This window comes from Macaca nemestrina, chromosome 4, assembly GCF_043159975.1.
Source record: "Macaca nemestrina isolate mMacNem1 chromosome 4, mMacNem.hap1, whole genome shotgun sequence".
In the NCBI taxonomy this organism is placed as follows: domain Eukaryota; kingdom Metazoa; phylum Chordata; class Mammalia; order Primates; family Cercopithecidae; genus Macaca; species Macaca nemestrina.
The window spans coordinates 76,529,360-76,554,078 of NC_092128.1; the positions used below are offsets into that span (position 1 = coordinate 76,529,360).

Below are 24,719 nucleotides of genomic sequence, written 5' to 3' on the forward strand. Positions count from 1 at the left end.
CTCACCGATCACCTCAAGTGCAAAGAGTGGCTCATACCATTTGGAAAGGACAAAGACCAAGCTGAACAGTAAGTTTTCACTGGAAACTCCCTAAACATTTTCTAGGAGAGCTTTCTTTCTGTTGGCAGAAGAAAACAAATCTACTTGGTTATTATAAGATGTTTCATTTTCTTCTTTTTACCCCCAAAGAAAAATATGCTTTCCTGAGAAATCTGAAATTATAAGGTGCTCTTTTAGATATTGCCACATAATTTACACTTCTGGCAAAGATTCTCCCCGCAGCCGCTTGGGATGCATTCTCATTCAGCACACTGGCACTCTTATGTACTTTTGATAAAGGTCTTATTCACTGGGATGGCCATGGTAACCCACTGTCCTGCGATTGTCCCAACTGGACTATTTGTTGAGTGGCTTGAATTGCTAAGTGATTGGATGACCCTGTTCCCCACAAAGCCTGTTAGGTGGAGATGAAGCACAGATGAGTTCATTTAAGGGCTCATCAAGCTCTGGCAAGGCTGGAGCTGGGTAGCTCTCCTTGCCTTGGCCAGGACCTCCAAAGCTTTCTGTTTCCACGTGGAAACTTGGCCAATCTTGTCAGCTCAGTGACAATGAAAAAAAAAATGAAACTTGGTTAATAGGATTATACGATTTGGGGAGTAGAATGTTGTTACATATGATTTATTTTGAAAGCTGCTTTCGCTCTCGCGAAAACAAGCTCAACCCATTACACCAGAGACTGTGGTGCCAAACACAATCATTTCCAGTTTGAAAGATGTGATTGCTTTTTAATGTGGAAATTTCACAAGGTTACAAAAAGGAAAAAAAATTAAACTGCTTTCATATAACAAAGTCACTTTGGTATATGGGTTGCAATGCACTGACAATGTCCAGACACCCTTACCACCTCTTACCACATCACAAGTCAGAAAGGTGGATCAGTTTGATTTACACCATTTCTTGGTTGTGTTTTTCTCATGTCTTTGAAATAGCCTAATAGTTTTTCACGAAAATAAATAGTAATATATGTTCAATATTGGACGTATGCATGGTCACACAAGGACAGGAGAGGTAGAGGAGATAATCTAGGTAAAGAAATCTCCTCTGCAGGCCTGTGCCTGCATGTGTGTGTGTGTGTATGTGTTTGACTTGTCCTCCACCAAAATGACCTAATTTGCTTTCTCAGGTTTGACCAGACCAGTAGCCTGTTTTTTAGTCAGTTCCAGTTTATACAACCTGGGTTCACTAGGTTCTGTACCACCTTCTTCCTCCCCGATCCCATACCTTTGAGAGATTTTAATAGAAGTAAAGACCCATCAAAACAATTTTTAAAGTGATCATAGAATATGGTTGAGATTATCAAAATGATGACGGTTAGGTTTTTATTCTGCCATATTACATCAGATCTTGAAACTCTTTGTTAATCTGTAATCCAGAGTGAAATTTTTAGAAAAGAATCCGTGGCAGAAAGTGTTTCTACTGGTAAAAATCACCAAATTGAGAAAGATCAAAAATTTAAACTGTTTTGAAGAGAATTGGATATTTTTCATTTCTGCATCCTTATATTAGGCCTTCATCCCTAGCTGTGGATGATGAGGCTTGGGGGCTGAGGGGGGAAATACAGCAATGACAGTGTAGCAGCATTTTTCAGAACCTGGGATAAAAATGACACATACACCATGAAACCTTTTTGTCCTTCCAGTAACTGTTTTTGTTTCTTTCTTTGTTTGTTTGTTTTTTGTTTGTTTTTTTGCCTGTGCATTTTGAATACATGCCATCCTGTTCTTTTGTGACTGACGGGAAGAAAGCAGGTGAAGAAACTCTATGATTGCAGGGCTCCTTGCAGAAGCTTGGCCGACAAAATTAGTATTGCATCTGCTGGACCCAGCACAAAAGGACAGAAGTCCAAGTAAAATTAAAGGAACCAGGAAACTGGAAAGGAGAAATGTTTGCCTTCTTTAAGGTGAAATTTGAGAGAAATCAGTTGGGAATCAGAAAAATAAGCAAAACGAGATTAGAACATCCAGTTTTCAGTTTAAGCCATTCCTAGTGAGCTCCTGGGTGTTCATACTTACTCCACCATTCATTGAGCACTCAGACCAACCCAGAACTCATAGATCACCCAATTCTATGTAGTGAGTATACATTTTCTTTCACTTTCGTTTTTAGATTCTTCCTTTTCTGTTCATTGTCACTTCAGTTATCATATTGGAATATTGACCCTGATTATTATACTTCTTAGCATCAATTCACAAAAGAAGACGGGCACTGTAAAATAGAATTTGGGATCATATGGATTGATGTCACTGGTGCCTAGAGAAAAGGCAACATTTATTGAGTGGCTACCTTGTTCCAAACATTGCATATACTTATCTCATTTAATCCTCACAAAAACTTGAGACAGATATTATTATCACACTTTGTGTTGGGAGGAAATTGAGGTGCAGAAATTTTAATAGCCCACAGATTCATCTGATTCAAAGCCCCTGCTTATCCCATTAGGCTGTTCTGCCTCCCAACTTCACTTGAAGTAGCAAAAGCCTATTGATTCTACTCGCTGAGGGATGGGCTTATTTAATGATATGAGCCTAGTTATTTTGCCTTTTAAGATCTCAGAGCCCTTGGTTTTGTGACTTTGAGAGAAGAGTTTGGAGATCTTTAGATGAAAGGAAAGTCAAACATTACATTCAGTAGTCAGTTAAATAATGATAAACTGCTATTGGCTATGTAGGTTGGTCCAGCAAGTAAGGTTTTGAGACCAATAATAATAAAAATATCATCTTATATTTATATTATGTACACAGGTCTTTGTGCTATTTCATATATATCTTCACATTTAATCCTTCAACAACTCTGTAACTAATCAAGACAGAGATTATTATCCCATTTGATAGGAGAAGAAACTATCAGTTAGAGAGGTTAAGCAATTTGTCTGTGATCACATGGATAAGTAAAAAAGAGTCTAAACCCAGCTCCACTTTTCTATTTCTTAAGCCAGTTCTCATTCCTCTATGATAGAATGTGAGCTTCAAATCCAACTTAGCATGGGCATCCTAAGGAAACTTTGCCATCTCTGTCATCCTTCTATTCTGCCGCTTATCATACTGTTTTTAAGTTATTGGGTCACTCACCTTCATATCCATCAACTTCAAGCTCCTTGAAATGAGGGACCTTTTTTCTTTCTTATTGGGAAAAAAACCATTTTATTTAAGTTTCTAAATTGACCAGAGTGCAAATTCTTAAATCCTACCATTCAAAACTGACAGTTGCCAACATTTTGATATTTTTTTTCTGTCTTTCATCTCTGTGTTCTTAGTACCTAACATAATGCCTGGCATAGAGTGGATGTCTAATGAATGTTGGTTACATTTAACTGTGGGTTCCATAATTATGGGAATAAATTAGAAAATTGGTTATGTAATACAGAAATAATATTTGATATTTATTTCTTTCATTCCTAAAGTTGTCATATGTGAGATGCTTCTGAACCATTTATCCATATTTTACTATTTTATGGTAAGATGACAATGGTAATCACAAGAAGGTTTTGAAAAATGACATCTCTTACTATGCGTTTCTTTAAAGGCGAACTATACATGCCCCTATGACAATATCCCCACAATGAATGCCATACTAGGTACGGATTGATGGTTTCTTCAGTTTTGTTTTGTTTTGTTTTTAATGATTCCTTCTTGAATTTCAGTGGTTGCTAAGACTGCACATCTACACGGGAATAGAAAACTACATGAAACCAGACTCTAAGCTCAGAGGGCAAGCATGCACGCTGCACCAGAAATCATGCTATTCCAATCCAAATGAACTAAATCCTTCTGTAATGTGTGGTCAAGGAGTTAAGTTCTAAAGGAAAATGCAAATAACCTAAAGTGGAAACCATATACGTCTGCCTTCTTCAGTCTCTAAGCCTGTGACAGAACTCTGTGGAGAAAGGTGGCAGCAAAGCATCTTAATGTTTTCTTAATACTTCACCAAGTAATGATAGTCTCACCAAGTGCTTCGAAGGAACTAGACAGTAAGGGCCAAAGTTTGGGTTTGGAAAAGAGAGGAAGGAAACTGACTCTGTGGTTTGTTATGAGATCCTGGGAGGAGCTTTGAGTGTTACAAAGAATCTTTCCTCTTCTAACCTATCCAACCTCCTCCTACTCCCTCCTGGGTTTCCTTGTTTTTTCATAGAAGCTTGGCAGGCTGGTTAAGAAAGGATAACGGGAGAAAATGACCCCTCGACTCAGGTCTCCTTTGGCTTGTGACTATGGGCCCAATAGTAGATTGTGAGACTAGAAGGCCTTTTCATTGAGTCTGTCTTACTGAGAGGAAAAACTGCTTTGTGTGATGACTTTATGGCAAATGCTGGCAACAGCTCTGCCCTGCATACTGAAAGAGAGACATTTCTGACCGCAGCTCATGAACCACACTTATTTACTCTGGCACATGCCCACTATTTGTTCATAGGCTTTCTGTCTCTACTAAATGCGTTCCAATTTTGGAGGCTAAATCATTGCCAGTAGTTTCCAGGACATTCCGCTAGGCTAAGCAAAATTGCCCTAAGCGGTAGTCAGAAACCACTGGAGTAGTATTGTAAATACAGACTATTTGCAGAAAATGAAAGATACCGAACATCTTATCTTTTTTGTGCTGCAGAAATCCATGAGTTGTATTTTGCAGAAAGCCGTGCAAGGCACTAGCAAGAAACAAGAGGAGGGTACGAGGGCTTTCATCCCCACTAGAGCTCAGAAATTGTGCTCGAAACTACTTTCAAAGTTGGGCACAGCCTAAAACAGTTATAAGTGCGTACTATGGCCACGTTCAGGAGGCATGCTAGAGATTAGGTACAGCCTAACCAATAGTAGCTTTTTGCTCAGTATGGATTTTTAAATGATCTGAAAACAGTGGAGCAATGATAAGAAGAAAATAAATGGTGGTCCTCGTGGGTGTCTTTATAACCATTTCTGTATTCAGTGATAGCTGTCCCCTCCCAATGTCAGTCATCACCTTAGACCTAAATGATGGCTTAATGGGTCATGTTGAACCACGCTGAGTTTGAGATCTAGGATAATTGAGAAATTCTCCATTTGTAATAAAACCTCCCACCACTATTGAGCTGTGTATTCCATATCTTGCCTCAGGCAGGGACTAAGGAAAGGAGATATTACATGATATTGCTTCCCTGTACATAGCTCTTTCACATGTTTCCTATTAAATTTGTTTCTAACCAAGCAGAGATTTTATTTACACATTGGCTTTAATAATAAATAACTGTGTGCATTATAAAGTCAGCAACTTTGATATCAACTCACCAATATGATCATATTTGTGTTTGGAAAATGAAAGGAAGTTCACTCTGAAAGCAAATGATCTATTGAAAGGAATAATTTTCTTTGGAGGTGGCTAAGCAGATTCTTGCAAGTACTTACATATTGCATAATACCTCCTGAGACTTATTGAAATAAATCTTCTTCATCCTAAGGGCAAAGCAAAATTAAGTTGAAATAAGCCACAATTAAAACTCCATGCACTGGGTTAAGAGGGAGAAGGAAGCCTATACATACCTCTATCCATGTGTATTCTGTTAACATTTAAGACATTTTAACTTTGGGTAGTGGACAGCATAAAGGGGGACTAGGTAGGACCAAGGCCACCACATCAAACTGATAGTGGGGTAGAAGAAACATTTGACACCTCCCGCCTTCTCTGCCCTCTGTCTGTGTTTAATTTTGCTAAATCATTCCCGTCTGGAGATTGTATATTTTAATTTGCCTCTCCAAGCAACACAGAGGTACGGTGTCAGGAAGCCTGATCTCAGAGGCAGGCAAAGAGATGCAAAAGCTGTAAAGACCCCAAGACCTAAGAAAGACAGAAAAGGAACAGAGCGGGGTTGTGTCTAAAATCGCATGAGCCTAAAATTGGCATATGGAGTAACTGGGAAGATGGCACTGGGAGATGTAACATTCTCTCATGGTTAATTTAGGACTTTATGTGTGTTTATGTTTTTAAAAGTTAATATCCCTTTGAAAGTTCTAAAGATGACTTCCTGGGAAATATAAACTTCCCTGAAATTTTACTGGAGAAGACATTCCGTAACAACCAACTTCAAAGTGAGCTAGATTTGTCCGTCAGAGATATAAAGGTAATAGAAAATGAGGGAAAGCTGAAATGTGACAGAAACTAAAATGTGTGTTGCTTATGTGACCATGCATTGAAACATCATGACACGATGGCCCATATCAATAGTGAGTTTAAGAGAAAAAAATATCGCCCTGTCTACATATCCTAACACAGCTCCCAAATAAATCACTTAGATGTGTTTGGGGACAACTCTGAATTCACATGTTCTAGGTATTTTATGCATATATGTTCTATATATGTATAATATATACAGGTTTTATGCATACATGTTCTATATATGTATAAATAGAAAATGGACATGATAATACTTTCTACCTATAGAGTAAATATGAGGCCCAAACAAGAACAAAGCAAATAACGTGCTAAGCATGGGACTTGGAACAAACTTGCAACTCAAAAATTATCATAATTATTATCTAGAAATCTTACATAATGTGAGAATTTCTTTAATGTGGTGCAATAATGGTAACTAATAGCTTTCTCCCCAGAAAATAATAGCCTTGACCCTAATTTATAATTATTTTGTTTATTTCTCATATATATTTTCCCCTGCTCAGGTTCATTGAGAACACTATGAATTTAGCCTCATTGCAGCATTGCTCACCAACTGTAATAATCCCCTAACAGTATTAGCACTATGGTTTTCATGAAAAGAAACAGCAAAGATGGTCTGGGCTCACACACACAGATCTGCATTGCAAATCTGAATGGAAAAAAAAAAGCCCTTCTGAACGGCATTTCTTCATGTTTTAGTCAATATCACCATTTAAAAAGATGATTAAACTACCTATTTATGCTTTTTGCCAATAAAGCAGATGCTGATTATAACAGTTCTGTAACCTCATCACTTTCCTACAAAAATCCTTGCTTAGTTGTATGTGTCTAGTAGCAATACCATTCTTCCTTAAAATTTAACAATTATGACTCTAGGTTGTTTCGTTTAAGCATCTTTCCATATTATTATTTAGTAGTTATAGGAGCAGTAGAGTAGTCAGCTCAAATGAGAGAACAATTAGTAATTGAAGACCAGAGATTCGTGCAGTGGGTGTGTGTATGTGCATGTGTCCACATGTGTATGCTTAGATGGCACTGGAAATTTTATGCCCTGGTGCATTTATGCATGTGAAAGGCATACATTTACATACAGAAACCACATAATTATTAAGAATCAACAATGGTCCTCTTGATTCGCACTGGAAATCCTGTAAGTCACATGGGAAGTTTTCCTAAGAGTTTAAGGTTAAATCAGAGTCCTGTCTAGTCAATAACTCAATGAATATGTTCTGGCTAGGCTATGAAGATATTCAGAAAATATTGCACTAGTAGAGCAAAAATGAAACATAAACAGTGTGAAATCAAAACTGCTGTGGGCATTTTTTTAAAGTTCTTTGGCTTGAGTCGTTATGTAATCAGGAATAAAGCATTGTCGCTGTTTTCTAAGGGAGAGTCGGAGAGCAGAGTGCAGACTGCATCAGCAACACATCAACACTTAAAAGAAAACAGGCACGGATTGTGAGATTACATATTATCAGTATGAATCAGCTGCACGTACTTCTGAATCATTTGCCTTTCCGATCTTTTAGGAATAAGCTGTAGTCAAACCATGGTCTGAGGCCAGGAGTGCCTGGGTGAGAGTGCATATACACTATATACACTATGCACCCTCACCCAGGCACTCCTGGCCTCAGCCCATGGCGCCAACCCCCAGGGAGGAGAAAGGTATGTACAGTCCCTAGTCTTCCTGTTGACCAAGCAGTCAGGCACATTCTCAGGCTGTCTTGCTCCTTGACAGCACCTCCTCTGTCAGCTGCGATGACACCTGGCTATGCGAAACAGATACTCTAACTCTCCCAAACTCCACAGCTGGGCCTTCCTTACTCAGAACAGGTAGTTGTCTATGTGCATGATTTTGAGGGTGCTTTAAAAATGTTCTTGCCCCCAAAATATTACTCCCACTGATTTGAAACATAGGTCCTGGAATTTCACCACTGAAAAATTCACAACTTTGAGTTAAAATACGCTGTTCTAGAAGCCACTCCTGAAGTGTAAAGCCCCTTCCCTCCACCCCTGCATTAGGAGGAACAATGTATTAAATTGTTTTTACCTTTTCTGCTCTTGTTCTAATTAGATTATAGGATCACTTCCTCTTCTCTTGAAAGGCAGAAATAAATATCCAATGGGAAGAGGACATGATACAGGTAGAATCTGATAAGAAATCTGGCGAACATGAGAAGTGGACAAGGTCCATAGCATATTAGCTCAGGTAAGGGCCACAACAAAGGGACTTTGGGTAACCAGATTACAAAATCATACCTCTGGGTTGGTTAAGTAAGTGGGGAAAGGGGAGGAGTGGGAGAAGGAGTAGGAAAGAAGAAGAACACTTCCAAAATAGGTAAATGTTGCCAAAGAGCCACTTCCCAGCATTTCTTAAGGCTGGCCCTGCTAGGGGGTAAACCTTCCAGCAAAATACATCCTAAAAAATGTCACCTTTCCCCAGTGAACACATATCCCATCCCCACTCTGTCCTGTGCCTAATTCCCATTCAGAAGGCTTACAGTTGCTGTGGCAGCCTCTAAGTTTTTCCATGAACCACTCATGGAACAAAAGTATTTACGGAACCTAGAGTTCTTCACCCAAATAATCATATGACAGATTTCCCAATTCTGACACCTAAGCCCTGGCCTTGGCACCCCAATAAATCCCTTCATGTTGTTAGCTGGAAGACAGTGAGTAAGTCTCTTGAGAATTACAGAGATGTGCACAGGGTACTCAGAATACCCCTGCCAAAAGAAGATGCAGTGCATTATGGGTAGTTCTTGTCCTGTCATTAGGAATAGGTCATTATTCTTAATCAGGGAATACATTTTTCTATCTTACGAAATCTTCACTTTCTTTTGGTAGGCCTTTAGTTTTTAAGAAAGCTGCATATATTTTTAATATATAATATATATTACCTATTAAGATGATCCCGGTACAATTGGTTTCCTGGAAGACTAGAAACCTGGTCTATCACTCCACCCTCTCCAACCACCTGATGCCATTACTTCCAAGTCATGGAAGTTCCCTATGCACTCAAGAACTGCAGGGTTCTTTGGGCAATTTCTCAGGCTGTGTTTTATAAACAGGCCCAGAAACTCCTGGAAAAGAAGCTGTCTTAATTCATATGAAAGAGGCCTCTCCAGAGTTTGTTATACATCTCCTAGGAGAGACAGGGAAGGTAGGGTGAAGGGAGTGGAGTTGATGCCTAAGATAGGAAAAGATGTAAGTATTATGAGAAATTTCCTTTAGCTATTCAACCCAGTTCCCTAGGTTAAGAAGGGATTTAGGAGTCCAGTTTTCCTGATATCTTCTTAGTATTAACAAAAGCATGGAATTTGTTTAAATGAACACTAGAGGAGTATCATTGATATTTCAGCATCTGTCAGTGTCTCATAATGAAGCTATATATATCAATAATGATTTTTAATGTACTTTCATTTTAACTAGAGGAGGAGGAGAAAGAGGGAGAAGAAGAAAAACACACTGAAGACACTCTGTTTCATTCAATTTAATTTTTCAGGCAAGCTACAAACAAGGATAAAGTCATTGTGCATTTATTATCTCAAACATTCATAATGTTTTACTAAGTATGTTATTTATTCTCACCGCAACTGTTTCAGGAAGGCAAAAACCAGCAGAATTATCTACAGTTCACAGATGAGTTATAAAATAATTAGATAAAAACAATTTAGTTTCCTCATTAGTTGTTTTGTCTTCATAATTCCACATTATTTAAAATACTTTTCTTTTTACATTGAGTTGATTGGGTGCTTCAGTACAATAAGGACACAGCCTTAGATGAAAAAAATAGTGGTCAATTTTCCAAAATTAAATAATGAAAAAAATGGTGGTACTGCTACTACCATCAGCCAAGAATATAGTTGTAGAAATAGCATATCAGAAATGTCATTCTACTCATCAACTCAAGAAAACCTTTCCTTGTGAACCATAGAAATTAAATAGTTTTAACAGAGATTATGTCTAAGAAGGTCATCCAAACTCACCTTTCAATTACTCATTCCCTAGTAGTAACTTTAGGGACATTAAGTATCGTAGGCCACAAACACATATGTTACATTGAAATTGAGTACATTTGAGTTTTCTGTTCTCTGGGCTAAAATTAGTAGTCAATCACAGACTCTTTCTACAAGATAATGTTACCAAGGAAAAAAATGTCTCTTCAAGTTTCTTGTGGATTAGATAGATGAAATTCTCCCTATACAAGGCTAGTGCCTCTGAACAGTTTTGATTCTGACCCAGCAAAAACAATCTCTACATTTGGTCTTGGGAATCTGAGGAGGAAAACTAAAACAAGTGGTCATTACTGAAGGGGGTTTCAATAATTACTTTAATGGGAGAGAGCGATTTTATGTGAAGGTCTTTGTGACAACTCAGGAAGAAACAATCAAAAGAAAAACTGTTTTCACAGCTTGTGACAAACCAATACCAATAAATAAGAATGGCACCTTGATTGTTTATCCCAGGGACCCTAATACTTAGGTTGACCATATAATTTATCTTCCAAACCAAGATTCATTAGACAGTGAATGGGGTTGCAATTAATAATTATGCTGGAACAACAGATGTAAACCAGGACAGTTCAGGCATGCAAGGCTTACAGTTACCTTAGTAATACTGGAAAGGGGGATTGATTATGGAAGAACACTGAGATAGGGCAGGTTTCTAATTAATGTTGAATATGAAGGGGACATCCATAAGGATTTTAATACACACTTATTTTAACAATAGCAGTTAGTGATGTCTCAGTTATGTCCTCTTTTTACTGATGATGAAATTGATGAGCCTTATCTTGTCAAATCATAGATTATCTTATATCTCAGGCATATTGGAAGGGACATGGGTTCTTTTTGTAGCCCTGGAGACCAGTTATTAGCGCATAATCATGCCCTTATGACCTGAACATGAATGCCCATTCCTTAGAGAATAACCTACTTACCTGGAAGAAAGGAGTTTTCAATCAATCTTTCAGAACTTACAATGTCTAAAAAGTGATGTTCATCACGGATTATCTTAGGGGAATAAGAGACCATTGTTAGGATGGAGCTTGGCACATAGTAGGTACACAATAAATGTGTGTTGAATTTTTTAAAATGACAGAGACTTAGCAGAATAAATAATTTTTAAAAGAAATCATATATTTGTTTTTATTCAACTTTTCCTAAACAGTTGAATATAAGAGAGAAAATATACATTAGAGTCAACAAATTGCCTGTCTGTAGAAATCACAGTAAACAAACGGCTATACAGAACTTACAGAAGAGATAGTATCTCTTGGTAGAACTACAAGCTTAAAAGATGAAACAGCCTTTCTTTTCTTTTGATTTATTTGTTATTATGAAAAATAGGATTAAGCATATTTAATTGAAGTATTCTATCCCTTCCTCGATAGGACCATCATCTTGGAGAAGGCATTTGATGTTGGTGTTGAAGAAAGTTCACCAATGATTTGGCCATAAAATAAGTTCCTGAAAGCATGTGTAGAAAGACTTGCAGAAGAAATAAGAAACTGAAGTAAAGGAAACAGGAAATAATAAAAAGAAAGGATAGGGAAGATGTTACATTTAGGGGAAGCTGGGTGAAGAATAGATGAAACTTCTACATACTTTTTTTGCAAATACTTGTGAGTCTACAATCATTTCAAAATAAAAAGTTACAACAATTTTTTAAAAAGACATGAGAAAATTGAGAATGGAGAAATAAACTCTCTTAAGAGCAATTCCATGTAGTTTGAATAGGCTAAAGGAAGCTTTAGTGAACTTCTCACCATTCTTTATTCGACATTCAGGGAATATTTTTTGAGCACTCTCTTTGTAACCATCATTCTTCTAAATATTAAAGATGTAGTAAACAAAAAATTTCTGTTCTTATGGCTCTTATTTACAATAAGTGCATATTTACAATAGATAACTAATAGATATATAATGTGTCATATGATGGTAAAAATAAGGCAGGGTAAAGGGGTACAGTGAAATGGGTGAATGCTATTCTAGACAGGATATTCATGGAAGGTTTCTGATAAGGTGACATTTGAGCTGAATGAAGGGAGAGAACTGAGCCATGTGAATACTTGGGAAAAGAACATTCCAGACCTATAGCAAGTATAAAGGCCCTGACATAGGAGCATGCCTGACACGTTCAAAAAGCAGCAAGGAAGTCAAGGTGGCATGAAAACAGTGACAGTGAGGAGGAGAGAATGGGGGGTGACCAAAGACATAGAGTGAATACAGGAAGCATATAGGCCTTGAAGGCTCTGGTAAAGACTTTGGATTTTACTCTGAATAAGATGAGAGCCATTGGAGGGTTTTGAGTAAAACAATGGCATAACCTGATTTGTACTACTTTTTTTTTTTTTTTTTTTTTTTTTTTTTTGAGATGTAGTCTCGCTCTGTCGCCCAGGCTGGAGTGCTGTGGTGTGATCTTGGCTCACTGCAAGCTCCGCCTCCTGGGTTCACGCCATTCTCCTGCCTCAGCCTCCCAAGTAGCTGGGACTACAGGAAACCGCCACCACGCCTGGCTAATTTTTTTTTTTTTTTGTATTTTTAGTAGAGATGGGGTTTCACCATGTTAGCCAGATGGTCTCAATCTCATGACCTCATGATCTGCCTGCCTCAGCCTCCCCAAATGCTGGGATTATGGGCGTGAGCAACTGCGCCCAGCCCTGATTTGTATTTTTTAAAGAACCACTTTGGCTGCCATCAGTGAACAGATTTTAGGTGAAAAGATGGAAGCAAGGGAGCTGATAAGAGGCTATTGCACTAATCTAGGTGAGTGATAATCAGGCTTGGACTAGGGCTTTAGTGGTGGAGGTAGCGAAAGCTGTTAGAACAAAGTAGAGCTTCAATTAAGTTGCCATTTAGCGATATGAAAAGGGTGGTGCAAGCAGGTGGATCCACTTGTTTTGGACATGTTAAGTTTAGATGCCTGTTAGAAAGCTAAACAGTGGTGTCAACAAGACATCAAGTCCACTTTTGGAGACCGAGGGGGGCAGATCACCTGAAGTCAGGAGTTCAAGACCAGCCTGGCAACATGGTGAAACCCCATCTCTACTAAAAATACAAAAATTAGCCAGGCTTGGAGGCAGGCACCTGTAATCCCAGCTACTTGGGAGGCTGAGACAGGAGAATCGCTTGTACCCGGGAGGCAGAGGTTGCAGTGAGCCAAGATCATACCACTGCACTCTAGCCTGGGCAACAAAGAGCGAAACTCTCCATCTCAGGGTAAAAAACAAACAAACAAACAAACAAAACAAAACAAAACAAAAAACAGAAGAAGAAGACACCAAGTCCATTGTTTAGGTACAAGTTGGAGTGTGGACATAAAAAAACTTGGAAGACATCAGCATGGAGAGGGTATTCAAAGCCAAAGGCTAGATGAGCTCACCGAGAGAATGGGTTTGAATAAAGAAGGCAGGTGGCTCAAGAACTGAGCCATGAGTAGTCCCCACTTTTCAAGGTGAAGAGGATAAAGAAGAAACTCAGGAGTAGTCTGTGAGGCAAAAGAAGATCCAAGAAAGAGAGGTGTCCAGAAGACCAAAAAAAAGTATTGCAAGAAGAAAGTGATTGGCCAATGAGTTGGGAGGCAAAGATGGGGACTGAAAACTAGCCACTGAATTTAGCAAGTAAGTACCATAAGTGACCTCAACAAGATAGTTCAGGGACAGCGGTTAGGGCTGAAAGCCTGAGAGAAGTAGGTTTAAGGATGAATGGGAGGGGAGAAAGTATCTTTACAAAAGTAACGACAACGTTGTCAAGGGAAATAGCTGTAAAGGAAAACAGAGAAATGGTGTGGTACGTGAAGGGGATGTGGAGTTGAGGAAGTTCTTTTGGATTTTGTTCTTTGAGACTGGTAATACAACATATTTGTAGATAGGAATCATCCAGAAAGCAAATAAATTTTCCTGAAATAGGTAGGGAGTTTTATTTAACCAAGTTGAAGTGTGTAAAGTAGGAATCAGGAGGATTTTAGTTGCATTATTCTTGATTAATTAAAAAGGAAAGTGGTTGAGAGAGGAACTACCAGTAGTATTACCATGATTTTCATGGTCATGACATTAGCTGGGCCCTACTGATAAAGGTGAATGCATTAGAGTAAAGATAAAGGAATAGAAACTTCACAAAGCTTCAGAGAAAAGGTCAAAGAAGAGATCTGAACTGAATCCATGAGATATAGCAAAGAGCAAAATAAAGCTAGCCAGAAATGCTGGAGAATTTTGTTGATAGCTGTGCAGAAATCAAGTGCAATTTTTTGGGTTTGAGATGTATGAATTATTTATTATAAATTACTATGTGCCTTGTGTAAAACAAAATCAGACAATATAGAAGTACATAGGATAAAAAAAGGAAAGTATGTGCACACACACGCACATATACACACACACACACACACACACTTTCTTTTTCCCTAGGGGGAACCACTGTTAACAATTTGGTGCATCTCTTTATAGATGTGTGTATGTGTGTGTATATACATGTATGTATAATTACATTACAAAAATAGTATCATATACTATTTACGCTACTCTGCACCTTGCTTTTTATATCTAACAATATGTCTTTTGTATTTTTCCATCTCACTAAAGATAGCTCTACTTTCTTCTTTATTAAAAAATGAATAGGCAATACATGAACATGATATACTATATAAAAGGGACAACAGAGACAGTCTTCCAATTTCTGAGTCAGTCAGTTTCTCCCCAGAGACAACCACTATTACCAGTTCCTTAAATGTCCTTCCACAATTAGGCAATCCATAGAAACATATATGTATGTATTTATACAAATGGTATGTATTTATACAAAAAGCACAGAACACCATACACATTGTTCTGTGCTTTGCTTTTTAAATTTTAACTATATATCTTGGATGCCACTCCATAAAGCTGCCTCATTCTTTTAAATGGCAATATGATACTGTACTCTATTGTGTCTTTATTTAATTAAGTCCTGTATCAGAATGTTTCTAATTTTTCACAATGAGCTCAATGCAACTATACTGAGCAATAATGAATAATTTATTCAACAAGAAGAAAAGAAATTTTAAAAAAGACCAAAAGAAATCAGTTGAGACTGTAACGAATTGTGAATTAAGACCAAATCAGGCCAGGCACCATGGCTCACACCTGGAATCCTAGTACTTTGGGAGGCTGAGGTAGGTGGATCACTTGAGGTCAGGAGTTTGAGTCCGGCCAACATGGTGAAACTCCATCTCTACTAAAAATATGAAAATTAGCCAGGAATGGTGGCAAGAACCTGTAATCCCAGCTATTTGGGAAGCTGAGGCAACAGAAACACTTGAATCCGGGAGGCGAAGGTTGCAGTGAACAGAGATCACACCACTGCACTCCAGCCTGGGCAATAAACGGAGACTCTATCTCAAAGAAAAAAACAAAACTAATGTCACTAAAATGATCCATTTACCAGGAAAAATCCAGAACAAAAAAACAACAGTGAAACTTTCCTTCTATATAAATACATTATTAACTGAATTGGCTAGAAAGACAATATCTTGTGGCGGTTAGTCTTAGGTATGGAAGATGTCAGTTCTGTGACCACTGGGTAGGTGAGTAATGTTGAATCATTCCATTCTCTTTGCTTCACTTACCCTTTTGGAAGAGGAATCATGGTGTTCAAAGTCTCTACCTGCTCTGAAGACATGCAAGAAGAAACAGAAACATGAACCTGCACATAGCAGAAAATTCTCAAGTAAGATCCTCTCAGGTAATAATGTTAGAATGACTCTGGCCAAGTTATGTCTCAAAGAGAGTAGCTGAATTTAGAGGCAGAAACATGTGTGTATCAGAATCAACTGGGAAGAGTTTTCAAACTACTCCTTGTCTTGCTCCCTCCCCACATCCCAGTTGAGAACCATTATGACTGAAGAAAACTTCTGGGGGCTGGTGCCGTAAGTGACAGGACATAAGCATTTGGGTTCTAAAAAAGGGGGAGATGCACACAGTGGTGATGAAGGTCACGAGCTTCAGTTTCAGGGATGCCTGGGTTTGAGCATTGGCTTTACTCCTTATTGACAATATGATCTTGAACTATTTATTTAACCTTTGGAAAAATCTTCATTTCCTTATCTGTAAAGAACCTGCCACATAGTTAGTACTCAATAGTTATGGCACTGGTTCCTTGGTAACTCTGACCTTAACTGTCCACTTTGAACTACAAATTTAAGGAAATATCTGTTCTCATATGGGTTTATCAATTAATTCTCTCATAAAAGTTTAATGGATGTAGGATCTGTACAAACATATATGCATAAATACATAATTTTAAAGCTGGACATGGCTTTTTAATCATAAACTTTACCCTCAATAACCCCTCATTTTATGAATGCAGAAACTGAGGCTCTGAAAGGCATGAGACTTGTCCAACGTGACAGAGCTGATAGGCATGAGTCAGGACTAGACCTATATCTTCCATCTTCTAGTCTAGCGCTTGTCACTTCTTTCCTCTCTAAAACCACGCATTTAATAAAATAAAATATACTTGCTTTAAAAAGTTAATGATGAGAATATTATTTCCTTTCTATTTCAGGGGTCAGTGACATTATTACATAGAACAAGAAAAATCCTGTGAGGTGATCCTCATTCAGCCAATAAAATTAACTACACAAGAAGGATAGAAAACCCCTCCCTATCATTGCAGAGGTGGCATCCAAAGACCCAAGAAAGGAGTCAGCAATAGCCTAGGATCCAGGACTCAGAGAGAGACCCATATTGGAAAAAGGTGCTGAATAAGGAGCAGAGTTTTTATATTCCTTACCGAGCCCCAAATTAACTTCCCCAGGCTAGTCCTATTTCAAGCTTCTATGCCTGCCTTGAGGAGTCACAAGATTTCCAAAAGCGCCATGTTTTTTTCACATGGCTGTTTCTTCCTCGAATTCTCTATTCCTGCTCACCTGACTAATATGGACATTAGTGTGTCTGCAGTAAATTTATACTACAGTTCTGCCGTCCTGGGCAAACATGGAGGTGACCAGACCCACAGTGAATTCAGGAAGCGGAATGTGGTTAGTGACTAACACCAAGGAATCATAAATGCAATTCAACAGATAACAGCAAGGTCTGTGCCTCTAAAAACAGGACCAAAGGATCTTCTGGGCTCCCTCAACAAAGCTGGGCGCCAATACTGACTGAATAGCTATCCTTGGGTCTGACTCACCCGACCCTGTGGAGTGGAGGGGAAGGTCACAGAACTGGAAGCACATCCAGTCCAGTTCTGGACACCTGCCTGTCTGCCCACGAATGACCACTGTGGAATCTAAGGCAAGCAGACAGCTCCCAAAACTCAGCCTGGAGTCTGCCTCCGTGCATGGCCCAGCAACCACAGCAGTCTCCACTCCATCCCTGGCCACCATCAGAAAGGCATCTGTTACCTCCTGCTTGGCCTTCAGTTCTGTGGTTGCTAGTATAACCCAATGGCCATAAATTTCAAACTCTGCTAAATCTTGGCCTACTTCTAACTCTAACTGCAACACTTCTCCTTTGGGAAAACAGCCTTACTCATGAGTACTCTCTGCTAAATGAGTGCCACCTTGTCTCTTTCCTCTGAATCATTATAATTAATAAGCAACAATATCATCCCTCGTGGTTATGTTCTTATTAGATGTTAACTGGCCTTAGCATCATTATCTCATTAAACCTTTCCACCTAAATTACTTTATCAGCTTCCCTCTGAAGGAGGTCTGGTACTGTCTGGCTGAATGGAATCTCTACACAAACACAAGAAACCAAAAAGGATGATCACTGGTATTTAGTCCTGCTCCAAATACTAATATTAAAAAAAAAATTATTGTTATTTCTACTACTAACAATAACCTTACATTGCTACAAATCCTCTTATCCAAAGTGTTTAAAGCAATACCCATAAGTTTTTTAGCTTCTTCTCATTTTTATGGGGAAAAATGTAAAAGAATGCATTCTAAAATATTTCTAACTGTTAAAACTTCCTCCCTTATCATTACCCACATTTCTATTTGGAAAATCTATTTCCAGTTCTTTCATTAAGATGATGAATTTCAAAATTTTATAGAAAAGGCTGAAAAACAGGTTTGCTGGTTTACTTCAGTTGTTCTAGGTGCAATCTTTTCTTCAACTTTCCTGATAATGTTTAGCTTTTCTTTCCTTTAACAGCATTCATTTTATACATTAACCTTTTATTAAAAAGTAGATGAAAACTATTCTGCTCATAAATGAAGAACATAGACTAGTACATTTCTCTAGAAATGCTTTCATTCCTGAGGCATTTGCTTATTGCTTCCTCTGTTGTCCTCACAATTTCATGTTAACCATGACCTCTTTTAATCTTTTCCTTCTTTATTACTAAGTTGTGCACATTCTCCAAAATTTGGGAAGATACGCCATCACGAGTCCAAACTTGCCCTTTTACAGCCATTAATCATGTTTTCTTTCCCACCCCAGTCATCTCTTCCCTTCCTTGCCGTCCCAAATCCCTTAACCATCTACCATCATTCATCCTCACTTTCCCAAGTAATTTGCTATTTTTAAATATCTTATTATCTCATATTCCTTGTTATCCACTTATCTTTCAAACTCTATTGTTCATTTAATTTTCTCAGAAATTGTACAGTCTTATTTGGCTTGCAGCATCCTTTTCCCCATTCTTGCACACCTACCTCACCTTCCCACTTTCCAGCTTCCTCTTTGTTTCCAAAGGTGCAGATCATGATTTGAAATGATGGAGATATATCTTAATCTCCTTCCATTTACTTAATTTTAAAAATCCAATGATCATTCCCAGAGGGAAACCTAGGTCTGTAATTCTCAAGCCTTGTCACAGAAGCAATCAAATACACTAGGTCTCTTTTTATTTAATCATGGATAATACAACGAAATGCATTCTCAAATGAAATACTGCACAGTTGGTTGGTGTTAATCTGAGATGCGCTGACCACTCCTTTTCTCCTTTGGGAGTGAAGCCTGGTATCATAGTCAGCCAAAGACACATTTGTATCTTACGAATCTATGTCACATAAGCCTTTTCTCTTAGGGATCTAAATAAACCACTAAATACAAATCCTGCTGTCATCAAGCTTTCTGTTAGTGTCCAGCCTCTTTTCTTAGAAGAGCATAATTTTAGCTTTAAAAAATTTTTGTTTATATTGTGTTTTTCAACTTTCACAGGCTTTGAGGCTGTTTTCCCTTTCTCTTGATCTTTCTTTCCTCCTCCTGAAATCTCAGGTAAATTAATTTTAGCAAACACTGAAGGCATGCAGTCTTCCCTTTATTTTCTCTACTTCAGGATCCTTCCTCACCTAATCCTCTTCCAGCCCATGCCTTCCTATTTCAAGTGCAGGACAGGGATGAACTCCCATCTTTGGACAACCCCACCTTTATATCCTCCTTCACTTTCCCCTCATCACTTCATTTCACTCCATACACACACTACTTTGGTTCCTGACCATGTTTGGCCACTTGTGTGGCTGCTGAAGTTCTGGCAGCCTGCCTTCCTGGCCATGAGTACAGCTACCTGGCTCCTCCAGTGCCCCCAGGTGCTGCCAAGGCAAAGGCATCATGATCACTGACTTTATCAGTGATAACACCAAGACAATGGAAGCAAATATACAAAGGGACAGCCTCATTTCATGCTTAAAGGAAGAACTGGGACAATTTCCCCAACTCAACCTATCTCCCATTGAACTTCCCTGAAGAAGAGTGCTCCTTTTCCAAGCTTATTGATTTTCCCATTCCATCACGGCATATAAAAGTCTCATATGGGAATGAGGTTAGTAAATTGTAACCGCTGAAACCTAGCATGCATCTCCATATGATTATGACCTTATTCTCATTCTACACTGGCCAAAGGTATAGATGCTTGTGCAGTGGGAAATCCTGCTCACTGAATGATGATTAGTACATTTCTTTGAAAAGAATAGTTTTCCTGAGTTAATCCCTTTTTTAATAATCCAAATTATCTACTCTTTTTTTCTATAATGTGACCCCTTTCCCCCTCTGTATTCTATTACGATTCACCACGATTTCTCCTGAGGGTACAATAGAGTCTAATTTTCTTCATTATTCAATTTGGATCCTGTTAAGAGAGACAGACATTCACTGACAAGAAGAACATTTAAATTTTGGCAAATAAGTTCATTAGTATTCAGAAAGCTTTGCACCCCTCATATTTAATAAACCTTTCCATTACAGAGTAAGAAATCCTGCAAAATAGTCAAACAAATTAGCAATGGGGCCACCAAGAGAGTACATTCAACCTTGATTCAAAGATGTCTCAGTTTATTAGTTTTCTGTCAATCATTAAAACAAGAAAGATGAAACATGCAATTAGATACAAGGAGACATAACTCCTAATTCTTTCATCCTAGCTGAAGCAGAAGAGTTTTAATTGCTTGGAAAAATAAGATTTTTGTTTTCTCTCAAGAGGGAAGAGGAAGCAAATATAAATTGCCTTAGAGTCAATGGCTGGAGGTACAATGCTCCAAACCATGCAAATGAGAGGTAGAAAGACAAGTCCATCATCTGTATGTTTTGTCTTTACAATGGCCAATATTCAGATATTTTAAAATGTGAGATGATTGACAGAATAGTCCTCTTTTCATTAAAATGTTTAGAGTCACATAGATTTACTGATTCTCTTCTTCTTAATGAGAGTGACACTGAACTAAAATACTTGAATATGTTGTCAATTATTCCAGGGCCAATTTTCCATTCATGTGAGTTATGTTTCTCTTCTTAGTCCAGTTTCTCTCCTAAGTTCCAGTTATTTGAGTTATTTCCATTTATGTGAATTATGTTTCTCTTCTAAGTCCTACCAGCTATTCTATCTTATGAGCCTTACACTGTTTATAACATATTTACCAGAGGGAAAGTAAGGACAAGGAGAGGAGATAAAATACTAATCAATCCATTTAGTAACGATGTACATCTACAAAACTGAAAACGAGAAAATTAAAGTTCTTGGCCATGGAGAGGTATAGACGTTAACTGGAGGTGTCTGCCTGTTCCTTGACCTCAACTCAGAAGTAAAATTAAGAGTTAAGAGTAATTAATTCTACCATTTAAGCCAGAAATTGAAATCCCTAATACTATGTCCTAGGATAAAATTCTGAAACCAAATAGTGTGTATCAGCAATTCCGAATTTGAAATTCCATAGATTAATTTTTCCATAAAATATTTTCTACACTCAGAGATATACATCAAATAGATCTGCTAATGTTGGAAAAAACATAGATACAAATTTGCTTATATAGGATTCACAATAGGGTAAGAATTAATAGCAACATCTTTTTGTCTGATTAGGCTTTTTCCTTTCCTTTTTAAAGAAGTCACCACCCATAGGGATGTAAGAATCACAGTATACATAAAAATGTCTATTTGCTGAGAGGTACTTTGTAAGTTTAGAAAGTAGTCCTTCCTACCAGGGAAGGGATGGGTTACAGAGTATAAAGTAGTCAGTGGCCTTCACTGTCTGGAGGTCCTTCTACAGATTTATCCTAAGAAATAAAAGATTGTTTCTTCCTTATATCTGAAGACAGATCTTTTCACAATGACACTAGGACTGAATGATTATCTTTTTTTTTTTTTTTTTTTTTTTTTAAAGACAGGGTCTCCCTATGTCACCCAGGCTGGAGTGCAATGGCATGATCTCAGCTCACTGCAGTCTCGACCTCACAGGCTCAAGCAATTCTCCCACCTCAGTCTCCTGAGTAGCTTGTACTACAGTCAGGGGCCACCACACGCAGCTAATTTTTGTATGTTTTTGTAGAGCTGGGGTTTTGCCATGTTCTCTAGTCTAGTCTTGAATTCCTGAGCTCAAGCAGTCTGCTGCCTCAGCCACCCAAAGTGCTGTGACTACAGGTGTACAGCATCATGCCCAGCCCCGAATAATTAACTGATGTGTATCTCAAGGCACTCTAAAAGTTGCTTGAGTAGAATGGGGCATCTGTCTGTAGTTGGTTACCCTGGGACATGGGCACACTCCCCTGGGACATCGTTGATTCTTTCCAAAGAGAAAGCCAGCAGATGAAAGAAATAAGGGTTTTGTCTCCTGGAGTCTGGGAAACTCTCAGGTTTACCTTGTATCTCCAAACCTAGCACACACCTGGTACATGGCAATGGTATATGCTCAATAGAAATGTTTGAGGAAGGGAAGGAGCGGGAGAAAGGTAAGGGGGAAAAAAGGAAGGAAAAAAGCTTCCATAAGCTCTACAGTGTATATTGCTACAACCTTCCTAACTCCAAAGGGAAGAAGCAGACTCACTGTATCCTGAAACACTAGTAAAACACCCGCTTCAGAAAAAAGTAACAACAATCAAGTAACTATTGAAGATTGATTTGACCTAACAGTGTAGAAACAGGAGAATTACATAAAGCCAGCTGTAGCATAGGGCCTGATCTTAATGTTTTAGAGCTGGAGAGGCCTGGAGTCACTCAAGAGGCATCCAAGTGGAATGTGAAATGACTTACCCACAGTCACATAGCTTGTTAGTATTAGAACACAAACTAACACCCAGGTCTCAAAAATGCTGGGGCCCAGCATTTTTCATCCTGCAGTTTTCTATATAGAACAGAAGCGATAGCTGTTCTTGAAACCTATCCCTTCCTGTTTCCTGACCCAAGTCACTTCATATGTCCTTCCCCAGAGCCCCTGCTAACCTTAAGCCCTTTGCCTGGTACCACAGAACTTTGTACAACTTGCTGGGGGGAAACAGCCCATGCTTACAGGCCATTTATAGAATGCAGGCTTATAGAACATGATCAATAGGCATGATTAAGGAAATAGGAATTATTCTAATAACTGGAACACTGGCTCAATGATATCTTTATGACCATTTATTAGTTGTAGCCACTGTTTTTCATACCTAAGGGAAAGCTACAGTGTAAGCTCCATGGGGGCAGGAACCATGTCTGTCTTGCTTCTAAGTCTCTACAGTATCCAGTAGTTACTTAACTATTAGTTGTATTATTAAACATGACCACCAGTTCCATATTTCATAATTCCAAGCATGTTCCATGATGGCTTTATCTACAAATAACCAGCAATGTCATCCTTTAGCCAAATATTTTTGAAGGGCCCAGCTCTACCTTGTGTTTCCAATAATCTAATGAACTCAACACAGAGTCTGACCACCAGGCCCATAGGCAAAGAGTTCAAGTTCCATTTGACTTGAACTACTCTGTGAGCAATGACTGTCACCCGCAAGTGAACGAAGACTCCCTAAGGGCTCACATTATAGAAATGGAAGATAGATAGTCTGCCAGTGTCTTTATTATCAAAGCCCTAGAGTGCAAAGAAGAGACATGTAGGGTAATGAATTGGTGTCTCCCTCCGACCACTACTTGTTCAATCTTTATTAGAGGAAAGGCTGAGGTCTGTAGGGGCAAGAATCAAGCAGGAAGATCATGGGAGCACTCAGCCTACCCTCTGTGGTCATAAACAATCTAGCCAGAGTCCTTGTTTTATATATCCTAGTAAGAAAAACAGAAACCCTGAAGTCAAACAGCATGTTCCTCTACATTCTGAGTATGCCCTACTTTCTACCCCTAAGGAATTTAACAGACTATTCCTTCCAACCCCACACAGACTCCTCCCTGAGAGAAGGGCTGGTAAATATATTTTCCATGGATGTGTTAGCATACTATTGATATGTTAGTGCCCTTATAGTTTAGTCCTCCAAGCAATTGTCCAGTTGTTTTGTCTTTAATCTGACCCTGCTGACAGTCATTACTCAAAATGAAGAAGGCAATCTAGAGAGAAACTGTAGCTGATGCTCCTCTTCTCTCAGTGGGTGGATAGCCCATCCATAAAGTCTTCTTGATGATGGTGTCCAGGAGTCAGGGTCCAAGGAGCTCAACAACAGCAGTGGGAAGCAATACAGGAAAAGGTCATGCTCCTCCAAGGGAGTGGGTTTTCCTTTGTCTCAGCAACTGTAAAATTATAAACAAAAGATTAAAAAGCTAAACCACTGCTCAAGTAAGGATCTTGGTAAACGCATGCTTTACCCAAAGCCTGATGACGGATTCATTGGCACCTAAATGAAGTCTGTGGTTTTCCAGACAATGGGGCAGAGACTACAGGAACACACAAATTATGCCTAAGGATTCTCTGTTCCTTCATTAATTTTGTTGTACCAAAGAAAAAGGAAAAACTATAATTGCAACTAAATACAAGTAAATGCGAGTAAATCTGCATGCATAAAGCATGTAGAATACATGGACTAGGGGAAAAGGAGAGAGAGCACAGAGAATCAAGAGCAAAGAAGATGCTTCTTCCCCTACGATATTGCACAGCACTGACCTGAATGGAACAGCAATTATGCAACCTAAGTGAGAGTTCAATAAATAACAATATCTGGGGACAAACTGAGATTTAAGCTCCCATGAAAAATTAGAAGTATAGTAACCAAAGCCTTAGCCAGTTCCTGGGCAATCAGTATGATTGATACCCAGAGTCTTTAACGAAATAAGATAGGATGATAATAATCTCACCCAAAGATGGTCTAAATGAAGCATCACTACTTTAGGGAATTTCTACCAAAA

The 24,719-nt window shown here is 38.5% G+C and overlaps 2 long non-coding RNA genes across 8 annotated transcripts in view; one reads left to right on the forward strand and one right to left on the reverse strand.

The window, feature by feature from the left end:
* LOC105475549 (uncharacterized) lies at positions 1 to 11,723 on the forward strand. Its single transcript, XR_011622168.1, has 4 exons — positions 1 to 68; positions 8,267 to 8,401; positions 9,625 to 9,697; positions 11,588 to 11,723. It is a non-coding gene; the product is annotated as an uncharacterized lncRNA (long non-coding RNA).
* LOC105475551 (uncharacterized) overlaps positions 9,670 to 24,719 on the reverse strand; it is a 58,168-nt gene continuing 43,118 nt past the window's right edge. For all 7 annotated transcript variants that reach the window (XR_983445.3, XR_011622164.1, XR_011622165.1 and 4 more), the window contains one exon: positions 9,670 to 24,107. This is a non-coding gene — a long non-coding RNA (uncharacterized lncRNA). The remainder of the gene's footprint in view (positions 24,108 to 24,719) is intronic.